This window comes from Coregonus clupeaformis, chromosome 10, assembly GCF_020615455.1.
Source record: "Coregonus clupeaformis isolate EN_2021a chromosome 10, ASM2061545v1, whole genome shotgun sequence".
NCBI classification, from domain to species: Eukaryota; Metazoa; Chordata; class Actinopteri; order Salmoniformes; family Salmonidae; genus Coregonus; species Coregonus clupeaformis.
In genome coordinates this window covers 61,007,569-61,024,354 of record NC_059201.1, presented here as the reverse complement: position 1 = coordinate 61,024,354, position 16,786 = coordinate 61,007,569, and positions in this window count along the sequence as shown.

Below are 16,786 nucleotides of genomic sequence, written 5' to 3'. Positions count from 1 at the left end.
GCACTATGGGGTCCCCGAGGATATAGTGTCTGACCGAGGTCCCCAGTTCACCTCCAGAGTTTGGGGGCGTTCATGGAACGGTTGGGGGTCTCGGTAAGCCTTACCTCGGGGTACCACCCAGAGAGCAATGGGCAGGTGGAACGTGTCAACCAGGATGTGGGTAGGTTTTTGAGGTCCTATTGCCGGGACCGGCCGGAGGAGTGGTCTAGGTTCATCCCCTGGGCAGAGATGGCCCAGAACTCTCTCCGCCCACTCCTCCACCAATTTAACACCTTTCCAGTGTGTTTTAGGTTATCAGCCGGTCCTGGCACCATGGCACGAGAGCCAGATCGAGGCCCCTGCGGTGGACGAGTGGATTCGGCGCTCGGAGGAGACGTGGGACGCTGCCCATGTCCATCTGCAGCGGGCCATCCGTCAACAAAAGGCGAGCGCCGACCACCACCGCAGTGAGGGACCGGTGTACGCACCGGGAGATCGAGTCTGGCTCTCGACTCGAAACCTGCCCCTCCGCCTGCCCTGCCGGAAGCTGGGTCGGCGGTTTGTGGGGCCCTTCAAAGTCCTGAGAAGATTGAACGAGGTGTGTTACAGGTTACAACTGCCTATAGAGTATAAAAATATTAACCCCTCGTTCCATGTGTCTCTTCTCAGGCCGGTGGTAGCTGGCCCACTCCAAGAAGATGAGATAGGAGAGACCCCTCCGCCCCCTTTGGACATCGAGGGGGTCCCGGCGTACAGGGTCCGGACCATCTTGGACTCGAGGCGCCGGATGAGTGGTCTCCAGTATCTCGTGGAGTGGGAGGGGTACGGTCCGGAGGAACGGTGCTGGGTGCCCAGGAGGGACATACTCGATCCATCCCTCCTGACTGAGTTTCACCATGGGCATCCCACGCGCCCGGGTCCGCGTCCTCCTGGCCGTCCCCGAGGCCAGGGTCGGCGCACGGCTGGAGCCGCGCGTCAAGGGGGGGGGTACTGTCACGGTTTCGGCCGAGGCTGCTCCTCCTCCTGGTTCGGGCAGGCTTCGGCGATCGCCGTCCCCGGAGTACTAGCTGCCACCGCTCTATGTTTCGTCATTCGATTGCTTTTGTCTGTCTGTATCACCTGTGTCCATTTGTGTGTTGATTGCGTGTCTTATAAGTTCCTTGTTTTGTTCTAGTATGATTGTGTGTTGCTAATTACTGCCACAGTGTCGGAGCTACGTCTTTGCTCCCTGTTTGTTTTGTGTTTTAGTGTTTACGCGTGTGCGTAATTCTCCCTCGCCTCTTTGTGTTTTTGAGGTCGGAGGTTTTCCTATTATACTTTGGACTATTAAAATACTGTTGGACTTAACCTCAGTGTCCTGCGCCTGACTCCTCCACCACATCCACATCGGTTTAGTGACAATCGTACTTTTTGGAGAAATGTTCTCTGTTCTGATTAAACAAAAATAGAACTGTTTGACCATAATGACCATCGTTATGTTTGGAGGAAAATGGGATATGCTTGCAAGCCGAAGAACACCATCCCAACCGTGAAGCACGGGGGTCTTCCAAATGACCCCAAGCATACTTCCAAAGTTGTGGCAAAAAGGCTTAATGACAACAAAGTCAAGGTATTGGAGTGGCCATCACAAAGCCCTGACCTCAATCCTATAGAACATTTGTGGGCAGAACTGAAAAAGCGTGTGAGAGCAAGGAGGCCTACAAACCTGACTCAGTTACACCAGCTCTGTCAGGAGGAATGGGCCAAAATTCACCCAACTTATTGTGGGAAGCTTGTGGAAGGCTAACTGAAACGTTTGACCCAAGTTAAACAATTTAAAGGGAATGCTACCAAATACTAATTGAGTGTATGTAAACTTCTGACCCACTGGGAATGTGATGAAAGAAATAAAAGCTGAAATAAATCATTCTCTACTATTATTCTGACATTTCACGTTCTTAAAATAAAGTGGCGATCCTAACTGACCTAAAACACGGAATTTTTACTAGGATTAAATGTTAGGAATTGTGAAAAACTGAGTTTAAATGTATTTGGCTAAGGTGTATGTAAACTTACAACTTCAACTATAAGTATTCAGACCGTTTACTCAGTACTTTGTTGAAGCACCTTTGGCAGCGATTACATCCCCGAGTCTTCTTGAGTATGACGCTACAAGCTTGGCACACCTGTATTTGGGGAGTTTCTCCCATTCTTCTCTGCACATCCTCTCAAGCTCAGTCAGGTTGAATGGAGAGCGTCGCTTCAGAGATGTTCGATCAGGTTCAAGTCTTGGCTCTGGCTGGACCACTCAAGGACATTCAGAGATGTGTCCTGAAGCCACTCCTGCGTTGTCTTGGCTGTGTGCTTAGGGTCGTTGTCCTGTTGGAAGGTGAACCTTCGCCCCAGTCTGAGGTCCTGAGTGCTCTGGAGCAGGTTTTCATCAAGGATCTCTCTGTACTTTGCTCTGTTCATCTTTCCCTCAAGCCTGAGTAGTCTCCAAGTCCCTGCCGCTGAAAAACATCCCCACAGCATGATGCTGCCACCACCATGCTTCACGCTAGGGATGGTGCTAGGTTTCCTCCAGATGTGACGCCTGGCATTCAGGCCAAAGAGTTCAATCTTGCTTTCATCAGACCACAGAATCTTGTTTCTCATGGTCTGAGTCCTTTAGGTGCCTTTTGGCAAACTCCAAGCGGGCTTTCATGTGCCTTTCATTGAGGAGTGGCTTCCGTCTGGCCACTCTACCACCAATGTCTGATTGGTGGAGTGCTGCAGAGATGGTTGTCCTTCTGGAAGGTTCTCCCATCTCCACAGAGAAACTCTGGAGCTCTGTCAGAGTGACCATTGGGTTCTTGGTCACCTCCCTGACCAAGGCCCTTCTCCCCCGTTTGCTAAATTTGGCAGGGCGGCCAGCTCTAGGAAGAGTCTTGGTGGTTCCAAAGTTCTTCCATTTAAGAATGATGGAGGCTACTGTGTTCTTGGGGACCTTCAATGCAGCAGACATTTTTTGGTACCCTTCCCCAGATCTGTGCCTCGACACAATCCTGTCTCGGAGCTCTACAATTCATTAGACCTCACGGCTTGGTTTTTGCTCTGACATGCACTGTCAACTGTGGGACCTTATATAGACAGGTGTGTGCCTTTCCAAATCATGTCCAATCAATTGAATTTACAACAGGTGGACCAATCAAGTAGAAACATCTCAACAATGATCAATGGAAACAGGATGCATCTGAGCTCAATTTCGAGTCTCATATGCACTGTAAATCCAACACATGCATTGAAATAAAAGGCATACATCAAAGGAATTACTTAGGCCTACAATCAACAAGGACGCATAAAGACAAACAAACTCGACCAAGGAATGAAGAAAATTCTAAACATTAAGACCACGCCCATGATTCAGCACCGCTGAATGGACAGCGCCTCGGTACAGGTAGGCATAGCGGAACTCCATGGGGTGTGGCTGAATGGACAGCGTCTCTGTCTAGTACCCAGCTAGAATTAGGCTGTTCAGTTTGTGGGCAGCTCATTTTTGTATTTGCCTGTCTGCATTATTCGCTAGGGAAGGGAAACATTCTGTGAATATTGAAGCATTGCATCAACAAGGTGTTTCTGAGAATATCAACGAACGAGGCGGCTCGGAGAATATTAATATTGCAACCTAGTAGCCAGAGCGGAGGCGGCCCGCAAAAATGTTTCACTGGGCCAGCTTGTCTCTGTCTGATATTATTGGGTGCTCATTATATATATAAAAAAACTGCCCTACATCCACACTATAGCTAAATAACTTAGCAATATTTAATGACGTTTTGCCAGCAAGACTGATCTCTTAGAATATCTCATTTTAATTCAGGAAAATGGACAAGCAAGACTGATAAAGTGAGAGGTGGAAATGCATTATATCAGAGGCAGGTAGGCTACAGGTAGGGATGCAGGCAGAGGATGATGATGTAGCCGTACAGCAAGAAGTAAAAAAAAGTTAGTCCAACTAGGTAATCATTAATTATTTGCATTATCTCAATTATCATTCTGTCACTGCATGACAATGCACATTTGTTATAGCCTACAGTTGTTATTGTCTTTGAAGCCAAAATCAAGACATGTATTTGGGGGAAATGCTCTAAATAGCAAGTTGTTCAGTTGGCACTTTCTTGCAAATTGTTAGCTGTGTGAATGACCCAGAACGTGGGTCTGTTGCAGGAGCCTTTCCTCAGCTGACAAATCACTTCACCTTATGTGAAAATAAAAGTATTGCTTGTGCTCCATATGTGTGCAAGCAAGCCATGCTTGTTGGATAATTGTATTAGTGGACCAGCCATGATAATTGAAATGCACTTTTTAGGAAAATAAGAAGAAAAAGACAAGCCTATGTGGATTACGTTCAGATGGAGACAAAGGGATTAGAGAGGACAGATTGTTCCTCAAACCACGAATGCAACTACATCCACTTCTCTTGGTAAATTTCATCCCGTCTAGGTGTTTAATTTTATTCGTCCCTGATATGACTTTTTCCTTTCAAACATACTGTATCATAGCATATCAAATGTTTGTTGCAGTGCCATATGCCGGTCTAGTGCCATCTACCTACAGCACATATACACTCACATCAACACCATTATCCCAGAAACCCTAGACCCACTCCAATTTGCATACCGCCTCAACAGATCCACAGATGATGCAATCTCTATTGCACTCCACACTGCCCTTTCCAACCTGGACAAGAGGAACACCTACGTGAGAATGCTATTAATTGACTACAGCTCACCATTCAACACCACAGTGCCCTCAAAGCTCATCACTAAGCTAAGGATCCTGGGACTAAACACCTCCCTCTGCAACTGGATCCTGGACTTCCTGACGGACCGCCCCCCAGGTGGTAAGGGTAGGTAACAACACATCTGCCACACTGATCCTCAACACGGGGGCCCCTCAGAGGTGCGTGCTCAGTCCCCTCCTGTACTCCCTGTTCACCCATGACTGCATGGCCAGGCACGACTCCAACACCATCATTAAGTTTGCCGACGACACAACAGTGGTAGGCCTGATCACCGACAACGATGAGACAGCCTATAGGGAGGAGGTCCGAGACCTGGCCGTGTGGTGCCAGGACAACAACCTCTCCCTCAACGTGACCAAGACAAAGGAGATGGTTGTGGACTACAGGAAAAAAAAAGAGGACTGAGCACGCCCCCATTCTCATCGACGGGGCTGTAGTGGAACATGTTGAGAGCTTCAAGTTCTTTGGTGTCCACATCACCAACAGTGAAACACACCAAGACAGTCGTGAAGAGGGCACGACAAAGCCTATTCCCCCTCAGGAGACTGAAAAGATTTGGCATGGGTCCTCAGATCCTCAAAAAATTATACAGCTCCACCATCGAGAGCATCCTGACTGGTTGCATCACCGCCTGGTATGGCAACTGCTCGGCCTCCGACCGCAAGGCACTACAGAGGGTAGTGCGTACGGCCCAGTACATCACTCGGGCCAAGCTTCCTGCCATCCAGGACCTCTATACCAGGCGGTGTCAGAGGAAGGCCCTCAAAATTGTCAAAGACTCCAGCCACCCTAGTCATAGACTGTTCTCTCTGCTACCGCACGGCAAGCGGTACCGGAGTGCCAAGTCTAGGTCCAAAAGACTTCTCAACAGCTTCTACCCCCAAGCCATAAGACTCATGAACAGCTAATCATGGCTACCCAGACTATTTGCACTTACCATCAATGATATGGTAAGTGCAAATAATCGTTTTAACCATGTTTTAAGGCTATACAGTGTTTTTTTTACATTTACTTTCTTTACAAACATTTGACTAAAACAAGCTCATAGTTTGGGTAAAACAAGCTAATATTTTGAGTTCTGATGGGGTATGACAGTTGAAATAAGCTCACAAAGCATTAATTAGTTATATTCTTCAAGAATCAATGGGTACATATCATTAATATAAATCCAAAAATGGCTCTATCAACTACTGAATGCCCCTTTAAGCCCAATCCTTTTTTGCACATCTTATTTTAGAGACAAGGACCAGTGGATTGGCATCAACTTGTTTTCAGCAATGATGTAGAAATAGGTATGTATAAACAGTTTCACTGTCAAGATTGGGGTCATGTTGGTGTTACTGTGATGCAAAATTTTTAAATTGGATTTGAGATTGAATGTTTGAAATGAGGTTACAGTACAGAATGTCCCCTTTTATTTTAGGGTATTTCCAGACATATCTGATTTACCGTTTAGAAATGAAAGCACTTTATATGTCTAGTCGTCGCCTGGCATTCAGGCCAAAGAGTTCAATCTTGCTTTCATCAGACCACAGAATCTTGTTTCTCATGGTCTGAGTCCTTTAGGTGCCTTTTGGCAAACTCCAAGCGGGCTTTCATGTGCCTTTCATTGAGGAGTGGAACAAGAAACCACACCAAATGAATGCCTAACGGCTACCTAAGTATGACTCCCAATCAGAGACAACGAGCTACAGCCGTCTCTGATTGGGAGCCACCCTGGCCAACATAGATATACAAAACCAGAACAAACACAAATGAAAACTCACACCCTGGCTCAACATACTAGAGTCCCCAGAGCCAGGGCGTGACAAGGAGGAGACCCAGACTCTCGAAAAGTTGAAGAGTGATTTTGGTGTAAGCGATGAGACTCTGGACAACGGAAGTTCAGCAATGGGCTAATACAGGTAAATTAATAAAACATTTTACAAAATCCTAAGTGTAACTCCTCTCCTGGACTGTCACCTTGATGTGGTGGAGAGGCTTGCATACTCCAATGACCCTGAGAGCTAAGCCGGAGGTCGAAGGGTAGGAGGCAGACAAACAATCCCTGGTCCTCCAGGTTGGGGGTTATGCATGGGGCTTACTCACCCACCACATAACAAATAATTTATTACAGAAATCTTTACAGGCCCTACAGTATGTTCCTCCAGGAAGTGAGTGCAACTACTCACCGTTGGACATATATTGTTAATTTATTGATTTATTGTATTTCAGAGGAAACAGCTGAGAACATGGATGGTCCCCAGGTACTACAGAGAACAATTGAAGTCCTGTTCCTTAGCATCAAACAAAGGAAACAGAACCTCTACCGTCAGACAGGTTTGTCAAATTTCATAAATATTGAATTGCACACACTTAATGTCTCTTTCATTTCAAAGCCATGCAATTTAACAAATAATTCCATTCTTCCTTTGTTTTGATGATAGATGGATGCAAGAGACGACACCCTCTGCACAGAAATATATTGGAGGAAAAGGCCAAATTGACAGCTGCCATAGCGGAGTACACCCTTGTACCAGATTCAGCAATATCGTCTGCAGATGGAATCCTTTCCGCAGACCTTCATGCAAGGCCTTGCGAACTGCATGGACAAAGTAAGTAGTATCAGTGTTTGTGTGTCACAATTACAATAACTATGTTTCTGTTTTGCTATCTGTGTTTGTTCAGTTGCGCAAACACAAACAGCAGTACAATTTAAAGTTACAAATCCACATTGCATTCTTATGAATTTACAGCTGACCGGATGATGCTCCTGAGACGGCTGAAGGAGGAAGAGTTAATTGTCCTAAAGGAAGTCAAGCAGCACTGGGAAAGCCTAAAGAGGGAATCGGGGACTGTGCAAGACCTTGCTTCACATGTGGCACTTGACCTAAGCAGGCAAAGTAGGTGCACTTTCATTGATATGTACAATTGATGTTGGCACCCTGTAATTCAAAAATCAAATTAAATGTATTGGTCACATACACATGGTTAGCAGATGTTATTCCGAGTGTAGCGAAATGCTTGTGCTTCTAGTTCCGACAGTGCAGCAATATCTAGCAAGTAATATCAAGCAGTTCCACAACAAAAACCTAATACACACAATCTAAGTAAAGGAATGGAATAAGAATTATATAAATATATGGATGAGCAATGTCATTATCAGAGTGGCATAGGCTAAGATGCAATAGATAGTATAGAATACAGTATATACATATGAGATGGGTAATGCAAGATATGTAAACATTATTAAAGTGACTAGTGTTCCATTTATTAAAGTGGCCTGTGATTTTCAAGTCTGTATGTAGGCAGCAGCCTCTCTGTGCTAGTGATGGCTGTTTAACAGTCTGATTGCCTTGAGATAGAAGCTGTTTTTCAGTCTCTTGTCCCAGCTTTGATGCACCTGTACTGACCTCGCCTTCTGGATGATAGCGGGGTGAACAGGCAGTGGCTCGGGTGGTAGTTTTCTTTGATTTTTATTTTTGGACTTCCTGTGACATCGGGTGCTGTAGGTGTCCTGGAGGGCTGGTAGTTTGCCCCCGGTGATGCGTTGTGCAGACCGCACCACCCTCTGGAGAGCCCTGCGGTTGCCGGCAGTGCAGTTGCCGTACCAGGCGGTAATACAGCCCGACAGGATGCTCTCAATTGTGCATCTGTCAAAGTTTGTGAGGGTTTTAGGTGACAGGCCAAATTTCTTCAGCCTCCTGAGGTTGAAGAGACGCTGTTGCGCCTTCTTCACCACGCTGTCTGTGTGGGTGGACCATTTCAGTTTGTCAGTGATATGTATGCTGAGGAACTTAAAATGTTCCACCTTCTCCACTGCTGTCCCGTCGATGTGAATAGGGGGGTACTCCCTCTGCTGTTTCCTGAAGTCCACGATCATCTCCTTAGTTTTTTAAAACTTTGAGTGAGAGGTTATTTTCCTGACACCACACTCCGAGAGCCCTCACCTCCTCCCTGTAGGCTGTCTCATCGTTGTTGGTAATCAAGCCTACTACTGTTGTGTCGTCTGCGAACATGATGATTGAGTTGGAGGCGTGCATGGCTACACAGTCATGGGTGAACAGGGAGTACAGGAGGGGGCTGAGCCCACACCCTTGTGGGGCCCCAGTGTTAAGGATCAGCGAAGTGGAGATATTGTTTCCTACCTTCACCACCTGGGGGCGACCCGTTAGGAAGTCCAGGACCCAATTGCACAGGGCAGGGTTGAGACCCAGGACCTCAAGCTTGATGATGAGCTTGGAGGGTGCTATGGTGTTGAATGCTGAGCTATAGTTAATGAACAGCATTCTTACATAGGTATTCCTCTTATCCACATGGGATAGGGCAGTGTGATGGCGATTGCATCATCTGTGGACCTAAGCAAATTGAAGTGGGTCTAGGGTGACAGGTAAGGTAGAGGTGATATGATCCTTGACTAGTCTCTCAAAGGACTTCATGATGACAGAAGTGAGTGCTATGGGGCGATAATTGCTATTGTATTTAAGGAATACTTCATTGTATTTACCCTACACATTACGATTGTTCGTATTAGGCCATCAATTGAATCAGTGGGAAGCTGGAAGCTGAGGTCTCTTCTCCATGCTTTAGAGGAGAGTTAGCAGCCTCAGAAGACACCATGACTCGTTCAAACTGATATACAGCAAAGCTATGGTCCAAGACACCTTCCTCCTAGAAGATTACTTCATAGATTACCTCCTGGAAGAGTACCTAGATGACATCTATGACAGAATCCACTACAGCTCTGATGAAGAGCAATCTATCACAGACTGAAGGTGTTTATTTAAGATGGCCCAGGCGCCTGGGTGGGCGGCGTTTGCACTGTGTGAAAAGTGATTCCTTTCGTTTTGCATATGTGACTGACCGGCTCGATTCGGTCTTATGTAGCAAAATTTGAAATTGTGTTTTTTACATTGGATAAAAGTAGAGCCTCAGAGCTAGGAAATGGTATATCATACACTACAGTTGAGGAACAATGGGAAAGTAATTCTGCTTTGAAAGTTGATAAACTTGTAACTTCACTTTTGAGAAAATGGCTCTTGAATGTTTTGGTACCTACTGGAGAGCTCTTCTTTGTCTACACCCATTCAGCATTGTTCACACCCTTTTAAGCTTTAGCCCCACCCATCTCTTTAAGGATTCACATGTGATGCTATGTACTAAACAACCAAAGATTTGTGCGAGTGCCAGGGTCTGCTCTGGGCGTTCGTAAACTCAGAGCGTTGTCAGATTGGCCGTTCGAAAATTCAGAGCATTTCGCTCTCGAGCGCACACTGGAAGCTCTGGACGGAAAGTAGGGTTGTAGATAACCAGAGCGAATTTACCAGCTACGTCTATCGACAGTTGTCGCAGTGACATCATAAACGTTCTATTGAAATATTTACTTGCATACTGAAGTCTTTTGGTCCTCCTTTTGGTCCTCTGTAGCTCAATCTGTAGCTCAATTGGTAGAGCATGGCGCTTGTAACGCCAGGGTAGTGGGTTCGATCCCCGGGACCACCCATACCTAAAAATGTATGCACACATGACTGTAAGTCGCTTTGGATAAAAGCGTCTGCTAAATGGCATATTATTATTATTATTATTATCATATATTCGAGGGTAATAACACTCTATCTGGATAATAACACAAAACAAATGATAAGGCTAGAGAAATATTTCAACAAATATTACAACAACACGCAACACCCAAACATGACGGAAGATAAACGAGGAGAATCAATCTCCAAGAGAAAATGCGACTCCTCGACTGAAACAGATGATTTATGCTTTTCACCACTGGGACTGGTAAGTGTGGAAAGCGACTTGTTGAAGTTGTTAAATGACAAACTGGGCATACTAGAGTTGGTCAGTAATGATGTAAAAGAGTTGAAGGCGAGTCTATAAATGAGTGACGGAAAAGCTGCTATAATGGAGAGCGATCCCAAAAAACTAAAAGGGACAGTCACTAGGATGGAAACAGACGTTAAGGAACTTAACTTAAAAAGGAGAACAACTTTCTGAGAGAAGCCTTACTAGACATACAAACTAGATCGATGAGAGAAAATCTAGTACTTACGGGTATCCAGGAAAAAGAGGGAGAGATTACAGAAGAAATAGTGAAGGACTTCTTTCTTACAGCGCTTCAAATTCCACTCGAGGCTGTCGACAAAATCCAACTCGAACGTGTACACCGTTTTGGACAAAGAGGACAGAGATATGAGCGTCCAATCGTTGCCAAATTTGCTTTATTTAAGGATAAAGTAATGGTTAAAAGCCTAGGTAAAAGACTTGCTGGCACGAAAAATAGGCATGAATGATCAGTTCCCGAGGGAGATTGCAGAACGGCGCAAAGTTCTGTACCCAATCTTCAAGGAAAATAGATTAAAAGGGAAGCGTGTTGCTCTTGTTGTCGATAAACTGTATATTGACAGCCAAATGTTCCGCGACACAAAGACTACTCCATGGCTATTCTTGTCACGCCCTGGCTCTGGGGACTATTTTATGTTGAGCCAGGGTGTTAGTTTCTATGTGTAGTTTCTATGTTTCGTTTTCTATGTTCAGGTTCTAGTTTATGTGTTTCTATGTTGGCCGGGGTGGTTCCCAATTAGAGACAGCTGTGGCTCGTTGTCTCTGATTGGGAACCATACTTAGGCAGCCTGTTGTGCACTTGTCATTTGTGGGATCTTGTTCCGTGTAGGTTTGTGTTTTATGACCGAGGACTTCACGTTTCGTTTTGTTGTTTTGTTATTGTTAATAGTACTTAATTAAAAGATGTTCGCATATCACGCTGCGCCTTGGTCCACTTATTACGACGATCGTGACAGAAGATCCCACCATACAAGGACCAAGCAGCGTGTGCAGGAGCAAAGGCCGGGTAAGGAGCTGGAGAGGTTGGCGATGGCCCAGGTGGGCCAATGGTGGTCCTGGGAGGACATGTTCGTGGGCAAAGGGCCATGGGCTAAAGTTAAAGCCCTGGCGAGAGAGGAGGTACGGCGCCAACAGTGTCGTCGTCGGACAGGCGAGAGGCAACCCCAAGAAATGTTTGGGGGGGGAGGGGCACACGGCATGGACGACGGGGCTGCTGGAGGCAGATACAGGGCGAGTTTGTGGACTAGGAGAGAAGGCCACCAGGTTACGGGGGCCATTGGTAATTAGAGGGAAGGAGAGTGTAGAGGCACGGCGAGAGGTATTGGGGTGTGTTACCAGTCCGGTCCGGACGTTCCTGATCCCCGCACAAGGCCAGTGGTGTGTGTTCCCAGTACGGTCCGGCCTGTTCCTGTCCCTCGCACCAAGCCTGTGGTGCGCATCGCCAGCCCGGCCCAGCCTGTTCCTGCCCCTCGCACCAAGCCTGTGGTGCGCGTCGCCAGCCCGGCCCGGCCTGTTCCTGCCCCTCGCACCAAGCCTGCGGTGCGCGTCGCCAGCCCGGCCCGGCCTGTTCCTGCTCCCCGCACCAAGCCAGTGGTGCGCGTCGCCAGCCCGGTCCGGCCCGTTCCTGCTCCCCGCACCAAGCCAATGGTGCGCGTCGTCAGCCCGGTCCGGCCCGTTCCTGCTCCCCGCACCAAGCCAGTGGTGCGCGTCGTCAGCCCGGTCCGGCACATTCCTGCTCCCCGCACCAAGCCAGTGGTGCGCGTCGTCAGCCCGGTCCGGCCCATTCCTGCTCCCCGCACCAAGCCTGTGGTGCGCATCGTCAGTCCGGCACAGCCCGTGCCTGTTTCACCGGTGCCTGGTCAGGTACCGGTCAGCTGCTCCACACCGGAGCCTAAGCAATCCGCTCCACCGATGTCCAGTCCAGCTCCAGCCAGCGGGGCCAGACCAGACCAGGGGCGCTACGGGGGGGGTAGTTAGAGGGTGGTGGTCACGCCCGGAGCCGGATCTGCCTCCGAGGCGGAATGCCCACCTGGCCCCTCCCCTGTTGGGTTTAGTTGGCGCGGTCACAGTCCGCGCCTTTGGGGGGGGGGGGGTACTGTCACGCCCTGGCTCTGGGGACTCTTTTATGTTGAGCCAGGGTGTTCGTTTCTATGTGTAGTTTCTATGTTTTGTTTTCTATGTTCAGGTTCTAGTTTATGTGTTTCTATGTTGGCCGGGGTGGTTCCCAATTAGAGACAGCTGTGGCTCGTTGTCTCTGATTGGGAACCATACTTAGGCAGCCTGTTGTGCACTTGTCATTTGTGGGATCTTGTTCCGTGTAGGTTTGTGTTTTATGACCGAGGACTTCACGTTTTGTTTTGTTGTTTTGTTATTGTTAATAGTACTTAATTAGAAGATGTACGCATATCACGCTGCGCCTTGGTCCACTTATTACGACGATCGTGACAATAACATTTTTGACATGCGTTTTTCTGGATTTTTTTGTTTGTTATTCTGTCTCTCACTGTTCAAATAAACCTACCATTAAAATGATAGACTGATCATTTCTTTGTCAGTGGGCAAACATACAAAATCAGCAGGGGATCAAATACTTTTTTCCCTCACTGTATATGGACACTCAATCACTATGGTATTTTTTATTGGTAAATTTACAAACATATACAGTGGGGAGAACAAGTATTTGATACACTGCTGATTTTGCAGGTTTTCCTACTTACAAAGCATGTAGAGGTCTGTAATTTTCATCATAGGTACACTTCAACTGTGAGAGACGGAATGTAAAACGAAAATCACCTTATTGTATGGGACACCTTTAAATGTGCCTTTCGAGGCCATGCAATTCAGTACTCATCTCGAAAACAAAAGTAATTTAGGTCAAAAGAGTCCATACTAACAAAGGAAATAGAATGTCTAACAGAACAGATAGCAATAAAAATTGTAACATAGAGGCTCAGAATAAATTTGAGGAAAAACAAAAAGAAATGGAGAAACTTATTCAAGAAAAATCAAGTGTAATATATTATAGAAATAAAACAAACTGGATGGAATATGGGGAAAAATGCACCAAATTCTTTTTTAATCTTCAGTATAGAAATGCTATCAAAAACAATTTACTGAAACTGGTTACAAATGACGGAGTCACCCATGATTCACCAAATGATATTTTGAAGGATGAAACAAAGTACTTTAAGCATATGTTTTCGTTTCAGTCACCTCCATCTCCTCTAACTGAAGCTAATTGTAGAGATTTTTTTTCAATTAATAATGTAAAATTAACAGCCATACAGAAAAACTAATGTGAAGGTGAAATTACAGAGGAGGAACTTCTGGATGCAATTAAAGACTTTAAGTCCGGGAAAACTCCAGGGTTGGATGGCATACCAGTCGAGGTATACTAAACCTTTTTTGATCTACTCAGAGGACCGTTATTAGCATGTTTTAACCACTCCTATGTAAATGGTATCAGACACTCAAGAAGAAGGTCTGATTTCATTATTACTAAAACAGGATACAAGTGGAAAATACAAAAATCCAGTCCATTTAAAAAATTGGAGGCCCCTTACACTTCAGTGTTGTGATGCAAAAATTCTAGCAAAATGTATAGCTCATAGAATTAAAAAGGTATTGTCGGACAATAATCATTCTAATCAGACAGGTTTTTTACATGGAAGATACAGTGGGGGAAAAACGTATTTAGTCAGCCACCAATTGTGAAAGTTCTACCACTTAAAAAGATGAGAGAGGCCTGTAATTTTCATCATAGGTACACGTCAACTATGACAGACAAAATGAGAATTTTTTTCTCCAGAAAATCACATTGTAGGATTTTTTATGAATTTATTTGCAAATTATGGTGGAAAATAAGTATTTGGTCAATAACAAACGTTTCTCAATACTTTGTTGTATACCCTTTGTTGGCAATGACACAGGTCAAACGTTTTCTGTAAGTCTTCACAAGGTTTTCACACACTGTTGCTGGTATTTTGGCCCATTCCTCCATGCAGATCTCCTCTAGAGCAGTGATGTTTTGGGGCTGTCGCTGGGCAACACAGATTTTCAACTCCCTCCAAAGATTTTCTATGGGGTTGAGATCTGGAAACTGAAATGCTTCTTACGAAGCCACTCCTTCGTTGCCCGGGCGGTGTGTTTGGGATCATTGTCATGCTGAAAGACCCAGCCACGTTTCATCTTCAATGCCCTTGCTGATGGAAGGAGGTTTTCACTCAAAATCTCACGATACATGGCCCCATTCATTCTTTCCTTTACACGGATCAGTCGTCCTGGTCCCTTTGCAGAAAAACAGCCCCAAAGCATGATGTTTCCACCCCCATGCTTCACAGTAGGTATGGTGTTCTTTGGATGCAACTCAGCATTCTTTGTCCTCCAAACACGACGAGTTGAGTTTTTACCAAAAAGTTATATTATGGTTTCATCTGACCATATGACATTCTCCCAATCCTCTTCTGGATCATCCAAATGCACTCTAGCAAACTTCATATGGGCCTGGACATGTATTGGCTTAAGCAGGGGGACACGTCTTGCACTGCAGGATTTGAGTCCCTGGCGGCGTAGTGTGTTACTGATGGTAGGCTTTGTTACTTTGGTCCCAGCTCTCTGCAGGTCATTCACTAGGTCCCCCCGTGTGGTTCTGGGATTTTTGCTCACCGTTCTTGTGATCATTTTGACCCCACTGGGTGAGATCTTGCGTGGAGCCCCAGATCGAGGGAGATTATCAGTGGTCTTGTATGTCTTCCATTTCCTAATAATTGCTCCCACAGTTGATTTCTTCAAACCAAGCTGCTTACCTATTGCACATTCAGTCTTCCCAGCCTGGTGCAGGTCTACAATTGTGTTTCTGGTGTCCTTTGACAGCTCTTTGGTCTTGGCCATAGTGGAGTTTGGAGTGTGACTGTTTGAGGTTGTGGACAGGTGTCTTTTATACTGATAACAAGTTCAAACAGGTGCCATTAATACAGGTAACGAGTGGAGGACAGAGGAGCCTCTTAAGGAAGAAGTTACAGGTCTGTGAGAGCCATAAATCTTGCTTGTTTGTAGGTGACCAAATACTTATTTTCCACCATAATTTGCAAATTCATAAAAAATCCTACAATGTGATTTTCTGGAATTTTTTTTCTCAATTTGTCTGTCATAGTCATAGTTGACGTGTACCTATGATGAAAATTACAGGCCTCTCTCATCTTTTTAAGTGGGAGAACTTGCACAATTGGTGGCTGACTAAATACTTTTTTCCCCACTGTATATATATATATATATATATATATATATATATATATATATATATATATATATATATCTATATATATACAGTATCTCACAAAAGTGAGTACACCCTCACATTTTTGTAAATATTTGAGTATACCTTTTCATGTGACAACACTGAAGAAATTACACTTTGCTACAATGTAAAGTAGTGAGTGTACAGCTTGTATAACAGTGTAAATTTGCTGTCCCCTCAAAATAACTCAACACACAGCCATTAATGTCTAAAGCGCTGGCAACAAAAGTGAGTACACCCCTAAGTGTATATGTCCAATTTGGGCCCAATTAGCCATTTTCCCTCCCCGGTGTCATGTGACTCGTTAGTGTTACAAGGTCTCAGGTGTGAATGGGGAGCAGGTGTGTTAAATTTGGTGTCATCACTCTCACACTACCTCATACTGGTCACTGGAAGTTCAACATGGCACCTCATGGCAAAGAACTCTCTGAGGATCTGAAAAAAAGAATTGTTGCTCTACATAAAGATGGCCTGGGCTATAAGAAGATTGCCAAGACCCTGAAACTGAGCTGCAGCACGGTGGCCAAGACCATACAGCGGTTTAACAGGACAGGTTCCACACAGAACAGGCCTCGCCATGGTTGACCAAAGAAGTTGAGTGCACGTGCTCAACGTCATATCCAGAGGTTGTCTTTGGGAAATAGACATATGAGTGGTGCCAGCATTGCTGCAGAGGTTGAAGGGGTGGGGGTCAGCTGGTCAGTGCTGAGACCATACGCCGCACACGGCATCAAATTGGTCTGCATGGCTGTCGTCACAGAAGGAAGCCTCTTCTAAAGATGATGCACAAGAAAGCCCGCAAACAGTTTGCTGAAGACAAGCAGACTAAGGACATGGATTACTGGAACCATGTCCTGTGGTCTGATGAGACCAAGACAAACTTATTTGGTTCAGATGGTGTCAAGCGTGTGTGGCGGCAACCA